Raw genomic sequence first — 26,288 nt, forward strand, 5'->3', positions numbered from 1 at the left:
AGAAAAAAAAACATTATAAAATGTAGCCAACCTTGTTTGTATAGAGTATCATTTAATACAAAATTCAAATTCATCCCTAATAGAAATGCTTCATAGGTCAGTTTCCTCCATGCCTGGGGGTATGCACTTTACCTTTGGTCTTATATCTGGATCTGTTAGAATGGTTAATAGGATTGTTCGTCTCAAATGGATTAAAAACCTAAATCTATGACCTGATACCATCAAATGATTAGAGAACATTGGGGAAAACCTGCAAGATATTGCCTGTACCCCAAAGGTACAGGCAATCAAAGCCAAAATTAACAAATGAGATTACATCAAATTGAGAAGCCTCTGTACTGCAAAAGAAACACTCAAGAAAGTGAAGAAGCAACTGACAGAATGGGAGAAATTATTTGCAAACTATTCAACTGATTAAGGATATATAACCAGAATATATAAAGAGATTAAGAAATTCTGCAACAACAAAACAAACATCCCAGTTAAGAAATGAGCAAAGGACTTAACAGACAGTTTTCAAAAGAGGAAATCAAACTGACCAACAGACACATGAAAAAGTGTTCAGGATCACTAACTGTCAGGGAAATACAAATCAAAACCACAATGAGGTTTCACCTCATCTCAGTTAGAATGACTTTCATACAGAAATCAACAAAAAACAACTTCTGGCGAGGATGTGGGGACAATGGTACCCTAATCCATTATTGGTTAAAGGTTAAAGTGATAATATAGATAGGATTAAGTGTTAAAAGGATCACATAGATAAGATCAAGTGTCTGGTAATAATAATAATAGATAGAACTAAGAAGGAGAGAATGTTCCAACATGGGAAGAAGTCCACACAGCAGACTCGTATAATGACGACTGCTTTAAATAGCACTCTGACCTCAGAATCAGCCCTTAAGGCATTCTGATCTGGCTGAAAAGTCCATGAGAGCATTTTAGCCATGGAAAGCCCAAACTCTGTGGCAAAAAATGCCCTAGATGAAGGACCCCAGTTGAAAAAAGTGGTCATGAAAGAAGGAGGTACTTTTCTCTTAAGGGAAGAGAGAAGTTCTACTCTGTTTATGGCCCTGTCTAAATTAACAGAGTTTGTGGATTGAAAATGTTTCCATATCCTTGGCAGCTCATATCAAAAGCCTTGGCTGGTCACTGACATCATACATAAGAGTGTTAATTGTTAAATTAACAACAAGAGTCATTGTGCACTAACTTCCCATGTAGGAATTCTGCCTCAAAGAGTTTTATTACAATTATGGCTTAGTGCTCACAAAGCATGTATCATTCTTGGGTGTTTCTTTAAAGTTAATTACATTTTTTAAAAAAAGGTGTGAAATTAATTTCTAGATGCAATGACTTTGAACAGCCTTCGTCTTGACTGTTGAGGAACAGTCTTTTATTCATGCAAATTGTTGAACTTTTTACTTAGCATTGAGTTGGTTTTGTGTGTATAAAGTTAATCAAAAGGGATCTTAGTGGAAAATGGGACTGGGAATAGGAGAGGGAGGAGGAGGAAGGGTGGGAGTAAGGGTAGGAGGGTGGGTATGGTGGGAAGAATCACCATGTTCCTAAAGTTGTACTTATAAAATGTCTGAAGTTCGTATTCCTTAAATAAAGGATTTCTTTGGGAAAAAATTAAAAATAAAACATATTCACCTTTAAAAAACAGGATAGTGTTTGTGAGAAATTCTTTGATTGGCTTTGGGCAAAATATTCGAACACATGATGTAATAATACTATTTATTCCACCTAGAGAGTGTTAACTGAAGAGAAAGAGTAAATAATTACAGACCTAAATAGATGATTTTTGAATGAGGGTTACAAAAGGAAATAACAATAATAACAAAATCCCTCCCAAGATTGAGATAGGAGAAAAATGCTATGTGTTGGCAAAAATGTCCCTTACAAGAAGTATCCCAAACATTCAGACTAATAATATACTGAGTACTTTCATAGAGAATTTTATACCATCCAATTCTAGAGAGTCTAAAAGCAAAATATGGTGACGTAATTTCAAAGTAAGGAGGTTGGAAGGTGGTAGAATCCATTGATTAATGCTGTGAGGACATTCAGAGTTAAGGTTAATGGCAAATTCAGTCTCCCACACTTCACTGCTCAAACTCTTATAACATGCTAAGCCATACACTAAGAGTTACAATGCCTCATTTTGACATTCTGTGATTATTTCATTTCATTTTATTTATTTGAAAGAGTTACAGAGAGAGGTAAAGACAGAGAGAGAGGTCTTCCATCTGCTGGTTCACTCCCTAGATGGCTGCAACGACTGGAGCTGTGTCCGATCCGAAGCCAGGAGCCAAGAGTCTCCTTTGCATCTCCCACGTGGATGCAGGGACCCAAGGACTTGGGGCATCCTCCACTGCTTTCCTAGGCCACAGCAGAGAGCTGTATCGGAAGTGGAGCAGCCTGGACAGGAACCGGCGCCCATATGGAATTCCAGAGCTTCAGGCCAGGGCTTTAACCTGCTGCACCACAGCACTGGCCCCAGACATTCTGTAATTATAGAACCATGTATTAGAGCCAGGTTTGTGGCACAGGAGGTTGAACCACTGCTTGTGACACCAGCATCCCACATCACAGTACTAGTATGAGTCCCAACTGTTCCAGTGCAGCTCTCTGCCAAGACAGCTGGAAAAGCAGCAGATGATGGCGTAAGTACTTAGGACTCTGCTACCCACATGGGAGACCTGGATGGAGTTCTGGGCTCCTGGCTTCAGCCTGGAGCAGCCCTGGCTGTTGTAGTCATTTGAGGAATGAACCAGCCAATGGAGAATTCTCTATCTCCTCTCTCAGTCACCCTGCCTTTCAGATAAATAAGTACATCTTCTTTAAAAAAAAGTGTTTATTCCTTAATATAGACAGATGAGATATTTCCATAATTCCAACTGTAGTGGGTGTTAATTCAACACTAGTCCTGAATTATAAACTGTGTGATTTGCTTCAGAGAAATATAAACCAATACTAAACAGAATTTATTGAGTCATGTTATGTTATGGAACACAGTCTGAAGTAGACTCATGGTGCCCAGTGTCTTGAATAACATTTCTGCCCTACCTGTGATTTAAGGCAAAACCTGCAGAGAATTACCATAAAAATGGGTCAGGGTGGGAGAGCTTAAATATAGTAGCAGTAGGCTGGCAATGCAGCTAGGTGAAAGGAATGGTCATAAAATAAATAAAAACAAGTGTCAACTCATTTTGGTCAAGACTTCAGGTGATTCATTTTAATGCAACAACTATCTATTGCAAAGCACCTCCAAGCAGAGCAGTGATCTAGGATCTGTGAAGCAAGAAAGATAAATATTGCCAGACTTCCCACTGTCTAGTGGAAAAGACACATACTGACACTCCAAATGATCCATGAACAAAACACAGACTACAGCAGTGCTATAAAGCGTAGGTATAAATAGGAGGTAGGGATGATAAGCATTTCATATGAAATGAGATAATGTAGTATAAGTCTTTAAACACCTCAAGTTGTAAAGGACAACAAGTGTGCAGAACTGTATGATGAAAATTCTCCCAAAATTACTTTACAAAGTAAGTGTAGTAGCTGCCTTAGTTTAGCAATTACCATAAGAAAAAATAGACTTTTTCTAACTTATTTTTGGTTGTGTGCCACCAGAGGTAAAAGATGCAAACACACAAGTTTACATTTGACATATACAATAGTTTTTCTACTATAATAGTGGGTGTGTTTAAGAATGTTACGGCACAAATCTCATTCATAGACGCATGAAGATTCGGAGCCAACAAGTTTTGTTTTTGAGTCCCATATCTGCTGTCTTTTAACTATTCATTTTTGGATATTTAATGTATCTAAACCTCACTTTTCTTGTCTCTGCAATGGAGGCAAACCCTGAGATATGTGAAATGCTTAAGCATGATACTAGAGGAAGCATAGAGCAAAATAAATAATCGGACAAAATTTGCTGCAATAAACCAGGACTTGGGTGTTAGCAAATTTTTATTGTGAGGGTTTATCAATGAGCTTTTGGGGGAAAAATGTAATGATTTTATTGTTTGTCAATTCCTGTGCTGTAAATATCCACCATGTTCATTTTAAACCAATAACATCACATCTCTGAGAGGAGAGTTAGAAAATGATGGGCATACTGCATTCTCATGCACTAGAATACAGCAGGTTCAACAAACCACTGGGTGTCAGTGTTCCAATGTAATGACACAATTAAACAACCCTTATGGGTAATAAACTGTTGACAATAGAGATTGGTTTATCTGAATCACTGTACCAGAATATGGCCTGGGGGGAATGTAAACTCTCCAGAAAGAGATTAATCCAGTTACAAGGAATAAATTAGAGCAGGTACCACAGGAGAGAACTGCTTTCTGTCTGGGATTTGTGAGCAGGTAGACTTGGGCTGTATACCCGTAAGCTGCACAGAACATTCCATATGGTGTGGAGAAGCTGGTCTTTGCAATATGAGGCCACCTGACACTCAGAAGGGATTGTACCAGGCGGTCCTAGCACTGTGAGAGTGGTTTGTCCGCATGGGTTTTTATGAACAAAGATTTCCCAGAATCAGTGTTAAGCTTTTCTGTTGCATTTCTGTGTTCTACTCTAGTAAATTATAGTGTAAAGTTGCAGTTGTGTGAAAGTTATGACATGAAGAGTTAAAGAGATTGGGGTCCCCTTTGTTTCTTTCTTTTTAAAGATTTATTTATTTATTTGAAAGACAGAGATACAGAAAAGGAGAGGCAAGGCAGAGGCAGAGAGAAATCTTCCATCTGCTTGTTCACTTCCCAAATGGCCACAACAATTGGGGCTAGGCTAGGCCAAAACCAGTAGCCAGGAGCTTCTTCTAGATTTCCCCTGTTGGTGCTGGGTCCCAAAAACTTAGGCTATCTTCCAGTGCTTTCCCAGGCCATATCAGAGAGCTGGATCAGAAGTGAAGCAGACAGGACTTGAACTGGTGCCTATATGGGATGCAAGGTTTTCAGGCAGCAGCTTTACTGGCTACACCATGGCGTCAGCCCCAGGATCTCCCTTTCTATAGACAGGGTAGTTATGGCTGCTTCCAAAACAAATGTAGCACTGGATTACTGAATCCATCTCTCCTCTGTCAAAGATACTCTTAAACTATACCCATGGTTTCATTTTCTTCTTGAAGGGACTAATAGACCTAAAAGTTTATGAATCACTTAGGTATATATTAAATACCTTGTGTATATTTTTTAATTTTTAAGATAAGTTTAAGATAGGTTTTATTCTTTTTCTTTTTACCATGAGACATCTCACATTCTTTCATTTTTGACAATAGGTGTCGCTCCCCCATTCGTGGAGGAACGACACAGGACCCTGCGTTGTTCTTTTGTCTGCTCGGCCCTTCCCGGGTTTGCTGCTGGTTCTTCCTGGGTTGGCTACTGTCCCTTCCACCTCCGTGGAGGGGCGGCTCCCCCTGCCACTTTCCCCACTTCCGTGGAGGAGCGGCACACCGCCGGCCGGCTCTCTCAGGGGCTGCTCAGGTGTTCCTTCAGATAGATGTTCCTGGTGCATGTTGTCTTTCTCCTCCTTTATAGTCCTCTTCCACCAATCCCAACTCTGCTACCCACACGCCGAGCATGCTGCTCTCCTCCAATCAGGAGCAGGATCAGCTCCTGCAGCTTGTCAAACTGATGAGGCAGCTGCGTAGAGGTTGTTTGGTCTCTTTCTCTCAGCGCCATATTGTGGGAGAGCAGATGCATAGAATAAGTCTTAATTCCAGTAACTTAGTCTAGTCCGAGTTGCTCCCCACAAATAGGGTTATAGATAATTCATAAAAATGGAAAAATAGTGCTGATTGATTATTTTTTAATTAACTTAAAATTGTGTGCTAGTATCTAAAATATTATAGACTTACAGAATCATTCAGAAGAGAATTTAAAGTATATTTTCAAACGAAACTGGCATAAAATGTTCTTAGTTGCATTATTCATAATAGCCTCCAAATGGGAACAACTTCCTATCCATTTGGGGCTGAGCAGATAAACAAAATATTTTTATATATATTGGAATATTGTTCAGTCATAAAAAGGAATGAAATCTTAGAATATGCTGCAACATGAATGAAACTAAAAAAATACTATGCTAAGTGAAAGAAGCCAAACACAAAATGCTTCCATTTATATTAAACATTTAAAATTGGAAAATCCTAGATAGAAAATAGATTAGTAGTTGCCAAGGGTAGACCAAAGAGGAGAACTGGCCTGTAATTGGTAAGTAATTTCTTTTTGCAGTGACAGAAATGTTATAGAATTAGATAGATGTGATGGTTTCACAGTACAGTGAGTATTCTAATAGAATTGCTGAAGTGTACATTTAAAATAGAAAATTTGGTGGTAGGGGGCGCTGGCATTGTGGCACAGTGGGTTAAGCCACTGCCTGTGACAACAGCTTCCTGTATTAGAGTACTGGTTCAAGTTCTGGCTCCTCTGCTTCCAGTCTAGCTCCCTGCTAATGTGCCTGAGAAAGCAGCAGAGGATGGCCTGAGTGCTTGTGTCCCTGCCACCCACATGGGAGACCCAGATGGAGTTCTAGGTTCCTGGCCCTGGCCATTGTAACCATCTTGGGAGTGAACCAGAAGATGAAGGATCTTTTTCTCTCTGTCAGTGTCTCTCTCTATGTCACTCTGTCTTTCAAATAAATAAAATCTTAAACATGAAAAATCTACTGAGATATCATCAGTGGGTAAATTATGAAAAAAATAAAATAAATTTTTTCCTTATATTAATTGTATCTCAATTAAAATGAATACTAACTTAAAAAACGAAACAAAAAAACTTCAAAATTATGGAGGCATATCAAATACAAGAACAAACCAAAATAGCTTTTAATAGTCTGGCCTGCAGTAATACAAGGAGAAAAATAATGTTGGATTATATTAGATTATATGTTGACTTATAGCTGAAAATATAAATATTCATAAGTCCATAATGATATAAATAAATGATCGAATTAATAAATAGTGGAGAGAATAAACAAATCTCCACTATGGGAGAGTTCCAAATAATTCATATACTTGCTTCACCTTCAAGGCGGTAAACAACTTCCAATTCCTTAAGTCTAGGGCATACAAAATTGTTTTTTTTCCAGTGAGTACAGTGTAGACAAAGGAGGCAGGATGTAATTTTGCAGTAGAGAAATGTACCAAGCACTGCCTCAGCCCCAGTGATCAGTAGAAGCAGAGGTATCATATAGATAGTATACATCATTGACAGGATGGGAGGACAATGGCACTTTACTTTTGTGATTTTCTTCCCCAAAACCTGTAATTCCAACATGGTCCTAAGGAAAACATGAGCCAATAGAGAGACACCATTACACATATGTGATTAGTACTCAGCACTGTTGTGCTCATCAAATAAAAGGAAAGTCTGAGAGATTGTCACAGCCAGGAGGAGCCCAAGAAGATGATGACTAAGAAGGTAACAACTAACGTGTGGTGATCTGAATGAGATCCTGGAATGGAAAAGAATAATAACAACAACAAAAAAAAACACCTCAAATATAAAAGGGTAAAATCTAAGTAAATATGAACAAATTATGGGCTTTAGTTAATAATAATGTAACAATGTTAGTTTTAGTTATAGCAAATATACCATGTTAATATAACATGTCAGTATTAACAAAACTGGATTCAGAATATATAGGAAATCTGTGATAACTTCTCAATTTTTCTGCAAATTTAAAACTTATTAAAGCCTATTTTAAAAATTACATATTAACATTTAGAAAATAAATTCGCTCTGTTTGAGTATGGAAATGTATAATTATAGGAAAATCAATCTCAGGTTATATAGGCTGATTTTAAGCACTGATTTGTTATTTCAGTGATTTTGAAGTGGAGAAAACATTTATTCAGTTTTCAGGTTCTTTCAGCTTACTCCTCCACGATGATAGCCAGAATGTTAGGACCATAGGAGTTGGAAACACAAATCTTCTCATGCTGTCAGTACCATCTGGAGATGCATCCTCAGTACCGATCCATGCAGACCTGAGCAATGGTCCCCAGTAAATTTAAAATATTCCAACATGCTGAGACTGGGGCACAGCCATCCACCAACCAAGCCACACTCCTGGACCAGACTTTCAGCTCTGCTATTAGAGGAACTGTATCTGTTTTGTTCTCTGATGTAGCTGTACCATGCATTTCAATGCTGACATGCTCAATTACATCAGTCAAGTGAATGCATAAACTAAATAAAGTGAGAAGAGGAAGGTGCTCTTTAATTCATGACTGAGAGTATCCAAACCAACTTAACAATTTCCTTGGTCTGTATCAAGGTAAAATAGGAAAAACAAAGTAGTACTGAAAGAATCAAATATGAATTTATCTGCCTGTGACACTGAAGTACTCCTGTTTTATTTATAGTAGACTAACATTCTTCTTTGAGGAAGGCCAAGTTAATCTGACTTTAACATGGGCAATGAGAACCTGGCAGGGTGAAGAATTAGATGTTTGGTTCCTTAACTGTTAATTAGCTACAGAGAAACCTATTGATTCATTCTCGTTTCAAACCAATATTAGATTTTTTAAAACATATTTATTTATTTGAAAAGGAGAGAGAGAGAGGGTGAGAGAGAGAGAAAAAGAGAGAGAGAGAAAGAGAGAGATCCCCATCTGCTGCTTCAACAGCTAGGATTGGACCAGGCCAAAGTCAGGAGGCAGGGACTCCATTTGGGTCTTCTATGAGGATGGCAGAGACCCAAGTACCTCCCAGGGTGCACATTAGCAGGAAACTGGATCAGAATCAGATGTGGGATTCCATCCCAGGCACTCTCATATGAGATGTCAGTGACCCAAGGGGCAGCTTAACCTGCTGAGCCAGAGCACCTATCCCAGAGAAAATGTTTTAAGTCACCAATAGCCTTACCTTATAATGTTTTCCACTGATGATATTAACTGGTCATTCAGATGCCTCTATATTTATTGAACCATTTATATAAATTTATTTGGGTACATATATATCCTTACGTATATAGTATGTTTGTGTATGCATGTATAGACATTATATTATGGATACTTTTTTGTCAATATATAAAACTACATATTTTACATATTATCTATATAAATATATACTTATTTATCTAATGCTTATTAGTCCTAATAGTAAGGTATATTAATGCTGTGATAAAATTATTTATATGTTCATCTATCTAATTATTTTCCTGATATAAGCTTTTAGAGTGTAATCATCATTAGGTTAAATGCACACTTCAACATTTTATTGCCTTATGGCAAATTGCCTTTAAATGTGATTTATTTGAGACTGCCAGTTTCCACATATCTTTACCAACACCTGGTCAGTGACAACAAGCCTAAAGATTAGAACTGACAACTTCGAGGAGATTTAGAGTAGCCAATTGAATGAAACACTAAGACTTTTAAAAAAATTGTGCTTTAGTATTTTGTTTATTTGAAAGGCAAAGAGACTGAGACCTTCCATCCACTGGTTCTCTCCCCAATTGATTACAACATGACCTCAGTCCAGATCTTCTACTTGATTGGGACCCAGCTACTTGACTCATCACCTGCTACCTTCCAGGGACTTGGGAGTGGATCCAATACCTAAACCCAGATACTCCATTGTGGGTTTCTCAAGTAGACAGCCAAGTTGGAGGCTTACTCTGAAGAAGCAGACAATCCACATGAAATGCTAAGAAAATTGTATTTTAGAGCCATGTACCTACATTTCCTTTTCCGTTCTTTCTTGCTTGAGCCAATGCAAGGGATGAGATGAAGAATTTTACTTTACCAGATTTAAAGCACTGGACATTTTCTAAATTGGTGGCTGTCACTTGATTGCATTAGGTTTTCTGAAAACTATATATTTAGTTCTAGCAGCATGCAATGTGTGTAGGTGAATAAAGGAAACCAGAGTATGCTTAAGTACAAATGATTTCATTGATAGCAATAATTTTAGTATTGCATATTAGGACTTCTATGGTACAAAATTTTGAAATATGTGATGCAATAGTCATATAAGTATTAAATTTAGTCAAAGTGAGTCAACCCATATTACCTTATGTAGGATGTTAAAGTAGGTCATATGGGGAGCAATTGAAGATATGAGTCAACTCTTGGTGCTGTAATGTGATGATTTTATGTGTGAAAAGCTAAGTTGAAATTTTCCTTTTGTAGCACTTTTATCTGTATAACTGTTGCTATGTTGTATTATGTAGATGTTTTGGGGGAATTACAGGGGCCTCAAATCTTACAGCAGTAATTAGAGAAAGAAATTTATTGAACAAGCACCAGCTAAAATCATAACTTTATCCACAATACAATATTTGAAGAAAGCCAGGAAGTTTCATAATCTTCCACTCTACCACACATACAAAATTTGGTTCTATTTATAGATGATGTATTGAAATAGAGAAGATGTACTATTTATGGGATCCTAAAGGAGAGGGGAGTATTCCTGCATAAAGATTTTAGTTTAGTGAATTTAGTTTCAAGTTTTAACATGGGATATTCTCCTATCATCTAAAGCTTATGCTACTTGTCCAGCTCATCTAGGAATTTATGAAAACATGTTTTAATTTCCACATGTTTTTACAGGTCTGAATTCCCTGTAGAGTTTGGGTATAAGACATGGGCTTTTTTTTTCCCCTTAAATTAAAACCAGGCCCACATTCTTGATGACAGTAAGAGATTCCATATCTCATTGTTTTAAAGGAACAGGGGAAGCCGTAGATGGAAGACAGTTTCTATTTTTCAGTGGTATAAGGAAACAAGGAAAGTACAATCAGCTTCAGAAACAGCACAGGCTTGGTGTTCGGGTTCTGATTTCACTTTGCCTGATATGAGGGGGAAGTCATTACTGTTGTCGCCTCCTACACATAGGGCAGAAAAAGCAAACATTTTATTTGTGATACTTAAGGGACTTAATACCCAATGAGGAAAATAAGATTCGTGTACATGTGACTAGATAATGTGAGAGCAATTAATTGGGTGCAGGCACTGTGGCACAGCTAGTTACGAAGCAGCAGCTTGTAACATCTGCATCCCATACTGGAGTGCCTGGGGTCAAGGCCTGCCTCTTCATCTGATTCAGCTTCCTGCTAATGCATCCTAGGAAGCAGCAGATGATGTCCCAAGTGGCTGAATTCCTGCCACCCACTTGGCCGATCCAGATGGAGTTCCTGGTTCCTGGCTTGGATCTGGCCCAGCCTTGGCTGTTGCTCACATCTGGGGAGTGAACCCACAAATGGAAGATGTCTCTTTCTCTCCCTCTCTGTAATTCTACCATTAAAATAAGTAAATAAAAGATTTATTTAACAAAGAGGAATTAATCGGTCTACCAAAATATAAAGTCTTTCAGAGTACAAAAGGCAACTACCCTTTAAATGGGCTAGTTAGATTGGATGGGGAGAGAGAGACCTGTGGCATGGGGAAATGCAAATGCTAGTTAGAGAAATGATATCATTTGTTCTCTTTCAGTGATTAAGAGTCCTCATATCCCCCAGGCAAACTTTCTTCTAACCAAGACTGGGCTTTTTTATCTCAGTTCTTCTGCAGCTTTAGCCCCAAGCCATGTAACAGAATTTCCAGACCCCCAGAAGCAATTAACACTTCCTTCTCAGTCTTCTGTTCTCTCCTTTGGGATTTGGAGGGAAGCTGGCACTGGGAGTTGAAAAACCTGTTGTTTTCTTCAAATGGGGAAGACCTGTGCCTGGTTTGCATGCAGTGTCTGGATAAGGATTGGATGCCAGATGCTATGGAAGTATCTCTGAGCCACAAGCCCTTGACAGTAGCCATGAGGATTGTGGAGACAGCTGTTGTTTAGGGCATCACTGATGTTACCCTTCTTCTGCTGTGCCAGTTCTGGGCTTGGTGGGTATCAGAAAGAGCAAATCTCAACCTCAGGTACCTGGTCTGCAGATTTCACTATGAGGTATAGACTGCTGTTGCTGACATAGCACCCAGGATAAAGATCTGCCTGTATTGCACTACTGCATGTAAACATTATTTTACAGCTTTCTTACACCCTTGCAGAGAAACTAAGAAACTTGGGGACTCAGATCAAAGACTCCATGTACTACCAAAGCTAAGTGTTCTTTGTTGTACCAGGTAAACCATACCCTTGGACTTGAAAAAGGAAGGGAAAAGAGATGAGAGTTCTCAAAACAATAAAACAAAAGTGCCCAATAAATGAGACTTCAAGGGATTACTCCTAAAACATTTCAGAAATCCAGAGGAGTGACAACACAAATGGAGATTTGCAGGGCATCTGGAGGGTCTTTTTTTCCTATTTTCTTCAACTGCTGCCTACATTTGTAAATGGGAAATGGTAAAGAGGCAGATGTCAGCAAGATTGCCAGACAATATCTAGTTTATTTACAATGTTAAAGCTCCAAAGAGAATTGCTAAAGCCTAAGCCATCCCTTCCTTCAGTAAGAAAATTTTCAGAAAAAAGTAAAAAACCAACACTATTTATAGAAATATTAGCTAGGAGGATTGAAATGAAAAGTTGACTATTTCTTGGAGCTGAAAGACTGGTTTGTGGTTACTATACTGTGACTGTGGCCAGCGCACTAGGAAGGACTTGATCCGATGTCCACAGCCCCAGGGATGGGGTCTGAGTGATACTCCAACTTCTTGTTGTACATGTACTAACCTCATTGGGCTACAAGCTGAGAGGAAGCCCCAGGCAGAATGAGGTAAGCAAGAAAAACTTAGACCTTTAGCTGTATCTACTCTCCCCTATTTTGATTGAACATGACTCCATCTCCTTTGATTGAACATGGCTCCATGTCTTAGATCTTGACACATTTAGAGTCACCTGGCTGTCTTGAAGAAGTCTAATGGTGCACTCTAGACCTAGTTATATCCAGCACTGTAGCTCAGGCATCAAGCTGGCTGACTCCAAAGGGAGATCACAAATGGAACCAAACACTGAAACCCCTCTCCTTCATCTAATGTCATCATTTAGAAACCCAGCCTAGAATGACTTTTACTCTTTCAAGTGAAATTTTTAGCAGGCATCAATATTTTTTTTTAGATAATAAGAGAAAAAGGATACAAAGATCCAATGTACCACTTCGGGTAGGTGGGAATTGTTTATTTCCTAATCAATTTTCAATGAAACTAAAAGTATTCTAAAAAGATGAAAACTCTATTAGATAATATATTACATAATATTTTTAAAACCAAAGAATAAAAGAAAGATGAAATAGTAACAGATGGGTTCACCAGCGCTTAATCTTGCCAGATCACGCCTGCTGTGCAGTTCAAGGGAAAGTCATTGTGCAACTGCTAGCACTGCTTAGTGGCATCTCTCGGTCTTAATCACTTTTCCAATAACTTATTTACCAGTCAGCCTTAGTTAGTTCCATACACTTGTAAAACTCAGCTCCCCCGGAAGGCAGGTCATTGTGGCCTTGTGTGCTTGCTAAAATCTAGAAACAAGGATAGTCCCCCATGTCAACATTTGAAACCCTGACATGGCCACCTGTTAGATTTCCCTCTCCTGTCTGAATCACCACCAGGCTTTAATTCTTTGACTGAACTGAGATGACTTGCTTACTCTACACACTTCCAGGTACTTAGGTGACCCTGTAGAGTTGGTTTCTATCACTAAGCACATCAGATATGATATGAGGTAAATACAGATGCTAGTGAAGACAGAAACTGTTTTCATTGCTTAGGAAATCACTGATAGCTATTTATGGTACCTTGTCTGCATACTCAGCTCTGTGGCTCCATCTGAATGTCAAAATATTTCAGTTTGGAAACTTGAAAACTTTGGATTTTATTTTTCTCCTTTGGTGTCTTGGAAAAATGGAAAAAAATTTCTTCTTTTTCAGGGAAAGTTCAAACTTAAAACTTTTCTTGCTTTTAAGAAAAAGAGGAACTCTGTGGGGAGCAACTCGGACTATACTGTTACTGGAATTAAGACTTATTCTATGCATCTGCTCTCCCACTGTGGGGAGCAACTCGGACTATATTGTTACTGGAATTAAGACTTATTCCATGCATCTGCTCTCCCACAATATGGCGCTGGGAGAGAAGAAAGAGGCTTCTACACAGCTGCCTCCAGTTCAACCAAGGAACTGTAGGACCTGCTCCTGGTTGGAGGAGAGCAGCGTGCTCGGCGTGTGGGTAGCAGAGTTGGGATTGGTGGAGGAGGACTATAAAGGAGGAGAGAGACGGCATGCACCAGGAACATCTAAGGGGAACATCTAGCTGAGGGAACACCTGTGCAGCCCCCGAGAAGAGCCGGCCGGCGGTGTGCCGCTCCCCTGTGGAAGTGGGGAATGTGGCCAGGGGGAACTGCCCTTCCACGGAGGTGGAAGGGATAGTAGCCAACCCGGGAAGAACCAGCAGCAAACCCGGGGAGGGCCGAGCAGACGAAAGAACAGCGCAGGGTCCTGTGTCGTTCCTCCACGAAGAGGGGGAGCGACATAATGGTGCCGTGACTCGGATATGAAGCCTAGGCAGCGTTTAGTGTCGTTCCTCCACGAAGAGGGGGAGCGACAGAACTCAAAAATTTTTCAGTTGCTAATAATTCCAGCTTTGGGTTTAATGGGCCATAAAGGTTTAATGTCTGTAAGAAGCACAACAACAAACTGAGGAGAATGGGTGGTCCAAGGGGAGTAAAGAGGAAGGCCCCTGGAAAAACTTGGAAAGAAAGGGCTTTACCCTAGATAAATATAGCTCATTGAGGGAGAAGTGCCTGGGTCTTCAAAGAGTTCATGGAAAATGCACATTCTGAAAAAAAAAAGTATGCATGAATTAGATTTTAAAACACTTTTTTGTGCCAAAATAGACATCATTTAATCCATTTTTTCTATGAATTTTTAAAAGTATTTTTTTACAAGGAGAAGGAACCAGGAAAGGTGAGGGGCTTCTCTCTGAAACTTCATGACACCCAGTAACCCACCAAATGAAGAGGGAGCCTGTGCACAGGGTGGAAGCAGTGGGGTGCTGAGTAAGTGCCCACTATCCTTGCTAAGTACTTGGTGACCCAGCTGATCTAACCCTGAGCAGAGCCAGCCAGGGGTTTATGATAGACAGTTTGACAGTGCACATTTGTCAGGTTTTTAGGGTAAACATAGACTTGGATGATTGCAAACAGATAGAGGCAGAAATCTGCTACCTGCACTCTTTGCTACCAAATGCTTTGTTAGAACAAATGCAGGATTAAGAAAAAAGGCACAGGAATGATCATGTTGCAGCAAGGATTTAATCCAAGGTGGACCAACAAAATCCTGGGGGTTAAATAAACCCATTTTCTTGTCAGTTCTGGAGATGAAAGTCTTTGTTAAGAAGGGAGACAAAGTGAGAAATGGGCCCCTATGTCTTATTTCTGGAGGAATGATTCCCTATAGAGAACTTACCACTCTTTTTTGAAGGTTTTTATTTAATGAATACAAATTTCATATGTACAGCTTTTAGGGGTATAGTGTTTCTTCCCCTCATTCTCACCCTCCCACCCCAACTCCCATCCCACCTCCCACCTCACACTCCCTCTCCCATTCCATTTTCCATTAAGATTTGTATTTAATTGACTTTATATACAGAAGACCAAATCTATACTAAGTAGAGATTTCAACTATTTGCACCCACACAGACCCACAAAGTATTAAGTACAGTTTGAAAACAAGTTTTATTGTTGATTCTCATAGTACACCACATTAAGGACAGAGGTCCAACATGGGGAGCAAGTGCACAGTGACTCCTGTTGTTGATTTAACAACTGACACTCTTATTTATGATGTCAATGATCACCCGAGGCTCTTGACATGAGCTGCTGAGGCTATGGAAACCTTTTGAGTCCATAAAGTTCGTTGGTTTTTAGATAGGTCCATATGCAAAATGGAAGTCCTCTCCTCCCTTCAGAGAAAAGTGCATCCTTCTTTGATGGCCCCTTCTTTCCACTGCAGTCTCACAGTGATCTTTCATGCAGAACTGTTTTTGCCACTATGTCTTGGCTTTCCATGCCTAAAATGCTCTCATGGGATTTTCAGTCAGATCCAAATGCCTTAGGGGCTGATTCTGATGTCAGAATGCTGTTTAGGGTGTTTGTCATTCTATGAGTCTGCTATTACCACTCTTTTAAAATTGTTTTTATACATGCATGCAAGTTACATTCCAAGCAATTACATCATTTTAATAATGTAGTGTTTGTTAAAAAGAATTCATAGAAAATTTTGCATTGTGTTAACCTAGTCATCCTAGTAATAGGGTCATATGAATGCAAATACAGGATGTCAATATTTCAAAACCTCTGCCTACTAAACAAAGATAAATGCCATAATCAACTATGTCTCACCATCTCACCTTCTGCGGAGCTAGCCCATCTGCCATCATCTCTTGCCTGAGCTACTGGAAGCCTCCTCAACTGAATTATTTCTTCTTTTCTTGCCCTCCATAACCACAGTGGGATTTTAATGAGTCTGATCACCTATTTCCATTTTCTGAAACTTTAATGGCTTTTAATTATTAATGAAAGGAGATAGAATCTTGTAATTGTGGTTACATGATGAACCCCGTGCTTTTACAATACTATCTCCTTATCTTCTTCTTTTCTAGCCACATTGCTCTCAGTTCATTTTCATGAATACAAGAAAAGTCATTGTTGATTTTTCCCTTTCCCCAGGGCATTTATTCTTGGCATTTTCTCTGCTTGGAATGCAGAATGCTCTTACTAAACTTCTATGTGCAGTCTCCCTTTTATCATTTTAGATTTCAACTCAGAATTCAATTCCATAAACACGATAACAAAAGTCGCCTTCATCCTGTTCCATTTCTTCGTATTATTTTCTTTGTAGCATATGACTGTCTGAAACTATCTGCTTACCTGATTATCATCTGCCTCTGTGTCAGCTAACTGTTTCATCCACCCTGGAGTCCTTAGTACCTACAATAGTGCTTGCACATGGTGCTTGTTAGTTAACAACTGTGGAATTTCATAATGGAAGATGTGTGTTGGTATGCCTGCCTGTGATTTCTTCTCAGATAATTATATTCTTGCAGAGTGAGAAGGACATGTTATTTTTATTTTCCTTTCTGACAGACATAACTGTTGGAAGAGTAGGAGGGCAGGAAGGATCTTAACTGCAGATTTGCTTGGACTGCAGCCTGTTGGAGTTCACTATGATCATTCTGTGCTTCTTATTATTAAGCTGCTGTGATATCCTCTGGTGACTGATGAACTGTCTAGAAAAGTCACCATTATTGTAAGAGGTTCTCTTCCATGGTGTACTGATTGTAACTCACCTAATGCATTGAGGATATGACTGTCTCCTTAGAAGAAAGCAGAAGACCTTTTCCCTCTTTGGGTTGAATTCACTAGAAATGCAGCTCCCATGACTAGACTGGGTTATTGTTATAGGCTGAATTGCATCCTTCCAAAATTCAAATATTTAAATCAATTCTCCAGTATCTCAGGCTACCTTTTGACAAAGGATCTTTAAAAGGTAACTGTAGTTAAGTGAGGTTGATATTGGGCTGCTTATTAATAATTTTCAATATTAATAAGCCTGTGGACTCTTTCCACTTATTCAGAGAAGAATTCTGAATGCTGGCTCAAATAGACCAGACAACATGGTAAGTGAGAGAAATGCACAGGAGAGTGAGGGCTTTATGTAGTGGAAAAAGAGAAGTCTAGAAGCTAAGCTGGGTCCATGCCAAGCAGAGAACAGGCCAGAATGGAGCCATTTGGAGCAAGCATGTGGGCAGGAAAGCAGAGAATGGAAGGCCCAAAGGCCATGCCCAAAGGCACAGGCAACAAGGGGAAGAAGTGGCAGGTCCATCATGTTCCAGGCCTTTTATTTACTCCCAGAGAGGGGGTAGTTACATAGACTGATTGGCAGATGGGTGTACAGGTGGGATCAGGTAGAGGCATGAGATCACACAGTGGGTGTGGTCTTCCAGCTCACAGATCTAATCTATTTTATCCTATCAGCCTGCCTACATCAAGTCACTGCGAGTTCCTGGTTGTCGCTCCCCGTCTTCGTGGAGGAACGACACAGAACCCTGCGCTGTTCTTTTGTCTGCTCAGCCCTCCCCGGGTTTGCTGCTGGTTCTTCCCGGGTTGGCTACCGTCCCTTACACCTCCATGGAAGGGCGGTTCCCCCTAGCCACTTTCCCCACTTCCGCGGGGGAGAGGCACACCGCCGGCCAGCTCTCTCGGGGGCTGCACAGGTGTTCCTTCAGATAGATGTTCCTGGTGCATGTTGTCTCTCTCCTCCTTTATAGTCCTCTTCCACCAATCCCAACTCTGCTACCCACACGCCGAGTACGCTGCTCTCCTCCAATCAGGAGCAGGTCCTGCTGTTCATTGGTTGAACTGGAGGCAGCTGAGCAGAAGCTGTTTCCTCCTCTCCCAGCGCCATATTGTGGGAGAGCAGATGCATAGAATAAGTCTTAATTCCAGTAACTTAGTCTAGTCCGAGTTGCTCCCCACACTGGTGTTTTAAGACACTAGCAAAGAGAACAGAAGCACTAGTACTCTAGCAGTACTATACAACTAGTACAGTAGATATACCAAATTAATAAGCACTTCTACCTATGTTTAACTATAAATATTAAAAAGGAAAATTTTCAAACTAAAATATTTAAAGGAATAAGAGGGGAAATGAAAACAAGCCTATCATTGCAAGTGTTGTGTCGGTTATCTGTAGTTGCATAATTAATTCAAAACTTGGTGTTTCAAAGCAGTAGTCACATGCGATTTCAGTTTATGTGGGTCAGGACTTTGTGAGCAGCATAGCTGGATGGGTATAGCTCAAGGTCTGTCATGGTGAAGGGTATTGGCAGGAGCTGCAGTCATTTGAAAGCTTGGACGGGGCAGGAGGATCCACTTTCAACATAGTCTAATCACAGGATTGCTGGCAGGAAGCCTCAGTTCTGCAGCTAACACTTCAGAACAGCCCTCTACATCTAATATTCTGCTTGAACTTTTGTTCTCTCCCTGATCTGACTACAGTAGTAGTTGATCCTGATACAAGGATATTTATTTCATATGTGTACAGGTGAGCTTTTCAGGTATTCTCTATAATTCTTAAAAGTAAAATAGATTTTTGGACTTCACTGAGCTTAGAAAAACAGAATATGTGACTGATTTTGGTTTATTTGCTAATAAATGGTTGTATGATTATTTTCATTTAAGTATATAATCAGCTATTATGCTTTTTAAAAAAAAAAGATTTATTTAACTAGTTTATTTGAAAGGCATAGGGAGAAACAGAGAGGAGGTAAGTAGAGATGGAGAGAGATATCGTTCATCTGCTGGTTCACTCACCAGATGGCCTCGGCAACTAGGTCTGAGCCAAGCAGAAGTTGGAAGTCAGAACCCAATCCTGGTCTCCCATATTAGTGGCAGAACCCCAAGTACTTAGATCATCATCCACTGCCTTCCCAGGCACATTGGTAAGGAGAAGGAATGGAACTGGAGCAGCCAGTTTATGTTTAATTTATTATTTATTTGAGGGACAAACAGAGATAGGCCCTATCTGTTGGTTTACTTCCCAAATGCTTATGGCAGCTAGAGTTGGGAAGGGCTTGAACCAGTAGCTAGGAATTCAACGCACATCTCCCATTCGCGTGGCAGGAATCCAACTACTTGAACCATCACCTACTGCCTCCTCTGGTCTGCATTCAGTGAGCAGCTAGAGCAAGGAACTGAGCCTAGGCACTCTGAACTGAGAAGTGAGTGCTTTAACCACTTCAACTTCTAAAGCCAACACTTTCTCTGCACATATTTTTCTAAGAATTTTTTTCCATATTTATTTCATGAACAATTTTTTATGGAAGAATATGTAACAAAAGTAGTTATGAAAAGTATGAAAATATACAGCATGATAAAAATATTGCCTTGCTAGGGCCAGTGCTGTAGTACTGTGGGTTATGCTGCTATCTGCAGTGTCGGCATCCCATGGGAGCTGGTTCATGAACTGGCTGCTCTACTTCTGATCCAGATCCCTGCTAATGTGCTTGGGAAAGTCATGGAAGATGGTCTAAGTACATGAGCCCCTGCCTGCATTGTAGGAGACCAGAATGAAGCTCCTGGCTCCTGGCGTTGGCCTGGCCCTCCCCAAGCTGTTTGGGGAGTGAACCAGAAGATGAAAGCTCACTCTCTCACTCTCTTTTTCTCTTTCTCCTCTCTGTTACGCTACCTTCCAAATAAATACATCTTTAAAAAAAAAAGATATTGCCTTGTTATAAAATAGCACTGGCATTTAAATAAATTAATAGATCATTGGAGCAAATAAATCCAAAATACATTCTAATATTTATGAATTTTAAATGTGTAATAAAATTGAACTTTATTTTGCTACAGAAAATATTTTTATTATCTAATTGCTATACCATATCTGACAGTGAATTAATCTGGAAGAAAATAAAGTAGGAGCCATACATGTATAACACAAAAATAAATTTCAGGTGTATTAAAGGCTTAAATATACAAAAAAAAGAATCTTAAAAGAAAATCCAAAATGTTACATTTACTGTGAAGATATAGGAAAAAACTTTTTAATCAGGACAGAACTTCAGAAACTATAAAAAGAAACATTTAAATATATATAACTTTACAACTTTGTATGGAAAAATATACCAAATCATGGATAATAAATGAGCAAAATATATTATTCTCAAAGACACAGCTGACAGTTTAAAACCTATAAGGTACTAATAATTTGTATGATTCAAACTGACAAGGAGACACAGCTTAGTAGAATTATGAGCAAGGATGTGAGCAAGCAATTCCTAGAAACACAATCATTTATTTCAATTGTAAAAAGCTTAAATAACCATTGTGAGAAGATGGGAAAGGAGAGAGACAGAGTCGGTAAATTAAAAATAATGTTAAGAGAAAAATACTGAGCAAAACAATTTATCACAATGTTTGATATGAACATGGATGGATAAAATTTTCAACACATCTGAATACATGCATGAAAAGTCTTTAGGAAATAGACTGAGTTAGTGCTATACTTACTATTACAACAAAGGGATTGAGGATATAGGTATTTAAAGGTTGGCTCCTTGACATTTGAGAAAATAGCAGAAATAGGAAGCTACCTTCACCTTTCCTGGCCCTTGTTCTGTAAAGCAGATCTTTACACCTAGGAAGAGTTTTTCTGCCCCTCTTATTTATCAGCTTATTAGGCCTCATGTGAGAATCCCTTCCCTATACTTGACGAAAGGGAGTATGTTCATCTCTGAAGAGGTAGAGGCACAGAAGGGAGTCTGGACAAACAAACCTTGCTAAGTTTTCCTGAATTTATTACTGTTCGATCACACCCTTTAGTCCTGTAATTGCATTTCTCTGTGACTATCTACTCTTCATTAAACCTACTCTAACATATACTCAGGTTTAAGCATTTATTTATGTCTTCATTTTCTTATGAAGGCTCCTATGTCATGTAAAACTCATACTAAAAACGTGTGGTGGCTCTCTCTTGCTGATCTTGTATTGCTATTGTGGTTATAGGGGCCTCAACCATGAACCTAGGATGGGTAAACAAAAGGTAATTTTCCTCCCTACACCAAACATATTGAATATGGAAAGATAGGTAGATAGATAACTGGAAAAACATTACATTGTAATGTATGTAGGGGGGTTCTGTTTTGCTAGAAATCCTACAGATGCATATATACAGAAGTATAAATTTGATGGGGAGAATGCCTTGAAAGGGCACATGATTAGTTACTCTGTGTGTATGTGTGTGTGTGTGTGTATGAGGATATGGACAGCCAGAATATTTGCTGATCTGTTCTTCTATAGGATTGTTTTTACTGCTATAAGAATATGTTACTAAGGACATTTGAAAAATATCAAAAATACTGGCCAGCGCCGCGGCTCACTAGGCTAATCCTCCGCCTAGCGGCGCCAGCACACCGGGTTCTAGTCCTGGTCGGGGCGCCGGATTCTGTCCCGGTTGCCCCTCTTCCAGGCCAGCCCTCTGCTGTGGCCAGGGAGTGCGGTGGAGGATGGCCCAGGTGCTTGGGCCCTGCACCCCATGGGAGACCAGGAAAAGCACCTGGCTCCTGGCTCCTGCCATCGGATCAGTGCGGTGCGCCGGCCGCAGCGCGCCAGCTGCGGCGGCCATTGGAGGGTGAACCAACGGCAAAGAAAGACCTTTCTCTCTGTCTCTCTCTCTCACTGTCCACTCTGCCTGTCAAAAAAATAAAAAATAAATAAATAAATAAATAAATAATAAAAAAGAAAAATATCAAAAATACTGAAAATGTATATGTACTCATTTGTATGCCAATGTCATATGCTCTGCTAAAGCATTAAACAATTATTTTAAAATTGAGTTACAAATCAAGAAATAAGGTAACACTTATAGTAAGAATTACTCAAAGAATCCCTTATATCATCCATGAAAATTGTGTATTACATGATTTTTAGCACATAATCCTATATAATACTTTGCACATTAAAGTTTACAAATGAAATTTAAGGAGGAACAAAGAAAATCTCCTGTAGGTATGTAAGCATATAACTATTTTGCTCTAACATAGCCATCAACACCTTGGGAGTGAGAAGAGGAGAAGCAGAATCTAAAATGTTCCTTCTTGCCTGATGGCTTTACTCCATTCAGGTTTAACATCAAGTTTCTAAATCACAATGTGCTAATTTACTATAATGGTAAGAAATAGTTCAGTTGCACTTTAGAATAGTATAGGTTCTAAGGTTACCCTGAAAGTTATATGATCTTAATGATTTTGTATACCTATGACAGCTGATACCTCCAACCCAGCTACACTTCATGTATGTGAATTAAAACTTCCATTGACAAAAAGAAACCACTTCAGCGGTTTTAAATAACTTACCCAAGAATACATGCATAGTAGGGGATAAGGGAGAGTTTGAATCCACATCTGCCCCAACCTGAAGCTTAGACTACACAGTTCTCCTGTACCAACCTGCGTGCAAAAATCTAGAGAAACCTGGGAAAGTGACTTAGAAATCCACCCAAAGAACAGAGGTATGAGAGGCAAAGAAGACAGAGGGCCTATGCCTGTGTTTCTGGGAGTGAGTAAATTGGGGTGGGGTGTTCATGTAGGATAAGTATATGGCAGAGGTGAAAGGAAATTGACTTGGCTCAGGGAAATCTAATTGGCTTGGAGGTGAGAATTGTGGGTGACTTAAAAACTGCTGTGGCCTCCAACTAGTAATTTGTATTTCATCCAACCTTTATTTCATGTCCAAAGAGAGAAAAAAAGGCCTTAAGAACAGGAGTAGGAGGGAGAAGAAAGGAAGAGCTGGTGGGAGGTTAGGCTAAGGTTGGTTTCCTTCCTGGCCTCACCCACCTTCTCCCACTCTTCCTGTCTGTACTCAGCTGCTGCCCAGGCAGTAGCTGCTAAGGAGGTGCTGAATTTCATGGAGACATCATAGGAAACAGGAGGCCTGAGACTGGGCTCAAGTTCTAGGGTGACTCTGGGGCTGAGTTTTCCTGGGAAGCAATTGCCAACCTAAGAGTTGTAGGATCAGTGCCAAGAGCCTCCTATGTTGCAGGTGTCCCTTACAAGTTAGTGATGAATGAATGGATAACAGAATGATTATAATCTTTTATTTATGTTTCAGAATCTGAATGTCTGTCTTTGCAATTCTCTGATTTTCCAAACACCAACTGGGTGTCCAGCCATTCAATTCTATTCTGACAGTAGCTCCCCAGAGTATCTATCACATACCACAGATTTAAAGACTCAGCCCCGGAAGACCACCCTCATTCTAGATGTTAGGCTTGAGTATCAGGTCTCCAGGTCATTGGCACCTCTGTCTGACTTAATTATAGATACAGGGGTTCTCACAATGCCTTCTGAGTTTCAATAATTCACTAAACCCACAAAACTCAGAAAAGTGCTTCCTGTACTGTCCCTAGCTTATTATAAAGGATGCAATTCAGGAACAGCCAAATGCAAGAGACACACTTCTTTGAATAAAGGGAGGGGAATGACAGTTTCCATGCCCTTCCGGGGTGCCACCCTCCAGACACCTTAATGTATGTAACCGGAAGTCCTCTGAGCCCTGTTGTTAAGTGGTTTGTGTGGAGGTTTCATGACATAAGAATGATTGACCTCAATCTCCAACCACTCCCTTCCTAGTAGGTCGGGGGTGTGGCTGGAAGTCCCAAACCTCTAATTGTGCTTTGCTGTCTCTGTAGACCAGCCCCCATCCTGAATCTTTCTAGGGGGCTCCCAGAATCATGCTGTTAGCATCAACTCAGGTATGGTTCACAGGGGTATGCTCTGAAAAAAAGTCATGTCGGGAAATGCCACAGATTTTCATAAGCCTTGGCCAGGAACCTGGAACAAAGACCAAATAATTATTTTACATTATACCAAAGTAGCATGTTTTGATAATGAAATAGGATCTCTTTTTGTTGAGATAGGAGTTTCCATTTATTTGTTATGTTAGAATAAATAATTTGGCTCATTCTAGGGGTAATCTGATATCATCCCTAAAAATTAGGGATTATAATTTTAAATAAGAGTTTCCTCACCAAGAAGAGAAGGCTCAAATTCCCTACATAAGTTTGTTACAGCTGCAAGCAAGTGGTTTAAATGACAGAATTACTATCTCACAGCTCTGTAAGCCAGGAGTTCAAAATCACTGTGTACCAAGGTCTGGATACTTCTTTTTTTTAAAAAGATTTATTTATTTATTTGAAGGGCAGAATTACAGAGAGACAGAGGCAAAGAGAATGAGAGAGAGAGTTCTTTTATCTCCTGGTTAACTCCCCAAATGGCCACAATGGCCAGAACTTAGCCATTCCGAAGCCTGGAGCCAGGAGCTTCTTCTGGATCTCCCACATGGGTACAGGGGCCCAAGGAGTTGGGCCATCTTTTACTGCTTTGCCAGGCCATAGCAGAGAGCTGGGTCAGCAGTGGAGCAGCCAGGAATCGAAGCAGCGCCCATATGGGATGCCAGCACTGCAGGCGGAGGCTTTAGCCCACTGCGCCACAGTGCCAACCCAGGATTGGGTACTGTTGCTAGCATAGTAACAGCACCAAGGCTGTGTTGGGTCCAATAAGGGTTTTATTATGCAGTGGGAAAGGCACACATTTTAATTCACACAACACACTGGGCAAACCAACCACCCAAGGTTCCCCAAAATACCTCTGGAGCTCATCAGGACATGTCTTACCCACAGAGGATGGATGGATTCTTATGGCATCATCATGGGAGGTGCCTCTGGGCTAAAGAATGCAGGTCTTGAAGGGCAAGTAGAGTCTGGGCTTCAGGCAGGCAAGGCTTTAACGTCAGGTGAGCTCAGAGCCTTGGTATCAGGCAAGGGCAAGGCTGGCTGGGGAAAACTCTTGCAGGAATGTCTGAGTACAGAGGGTCCACCCAGGACTTTCACACTGCCACTCTCAGTAGAGTCTGTTTAGAGAGTCTCTCTGGGCCTCCTCAGCCCGCAGTTTATACACACTTTTGGTGGTCAGTGTAGGGCCAATAAGGTTCTGAGGAGGCTGTGTACACAGGCCATGGATCGTTCTTATCAAGTCCATGCAGATCCTTTGCAGTCAGCTTAGCTCTTGGTTATTTCTTGTTAATATTATGGTGAAATTGTTTAATTTCTCCTCCTTACAGGAACTTCTTAGGAACAATGGGATAAGGAGCTGCTCCAAGCCCATTTTCTCATGGCTTCTGCATGACCCTATTTTACACCACTGGCATCATCTTTGTCTTCTCACTGTTTCTATATTTTCCCTTTTTTATGAGAACAGTAGTCAGATTAGATTAGGGCTTACTCTAATGGGTCCACTTTAACTTGATTACCTTGGTGATTACCCAGTCTTCAAGTCAGACTACATTTTGAAGTACTAGGAGTTAGGATTTTAACATGTAATTTTTTTTTATTTTATTTTGACAGGCAGAGTGGACAGTGAGAGAGAGAGACAGAGAGAAAGGTCTTCCTTTGCCGTTGGTTCATGCTCCAATGGCCTCCGTGGCCGGCGCGCTGCGGCCAGCGCACCACGCTGATCCGATGGCAGGAGCCAGGTACTTATCCTGGTCTCCCATGGGGTGCAGGGCCCAAGTACTTGGGCCATCCTCCATTGCACTCCCTGGCCACAGCAGAGAGCTGGCCTGGAATGTAACTCATGACCTTCTCCCTTGCTAGTGGATTGACTCATTGTGAGATGGCTTGTTCTTCTGAGCCAGTCTCTAAAGGTTACTATGTGGGAATTTTGTGTGGAACCTACACAGGGAGCCTACAGAAAGTGCTGAAGAGACTAGGCATGAAGGGAGGAGAGGAGAAATGGCCAGAGTGGGGTAGGTCTTGAGAGTGGGGCTACCTTCAAG

General features: G+C 40.2%; 1 long non-coding RNA gene across 1 annotated transcript in view; it reads left to right on the top strand.

The window, feature by feature from the left end:
* The window catches only part of LOC127490757 (uncharacterized), a 39,952-nt gene that overhangs the window by 8,192 nt on the left and 5,472 nt on the right, over positions 1–26,288 (top strand). The window lies entirely within an intron of this gene.

The sequence above is a fragment of the Oryctolagus cuniculus genome, chromosome 6, assembly GCF_964237555.1.
Source record: "Oryctolagus cuniculus chromosome 6, mOryCun1.1, whole genome shotgun sequence".
In the NCBI taxonomy this organism is placed as follows: Eukaryota; Metazoa; Chordata; class Mammalia; order Lagomorpha; family Leporidae; genus Oryctolagus; species Oryctolagus cuniculus.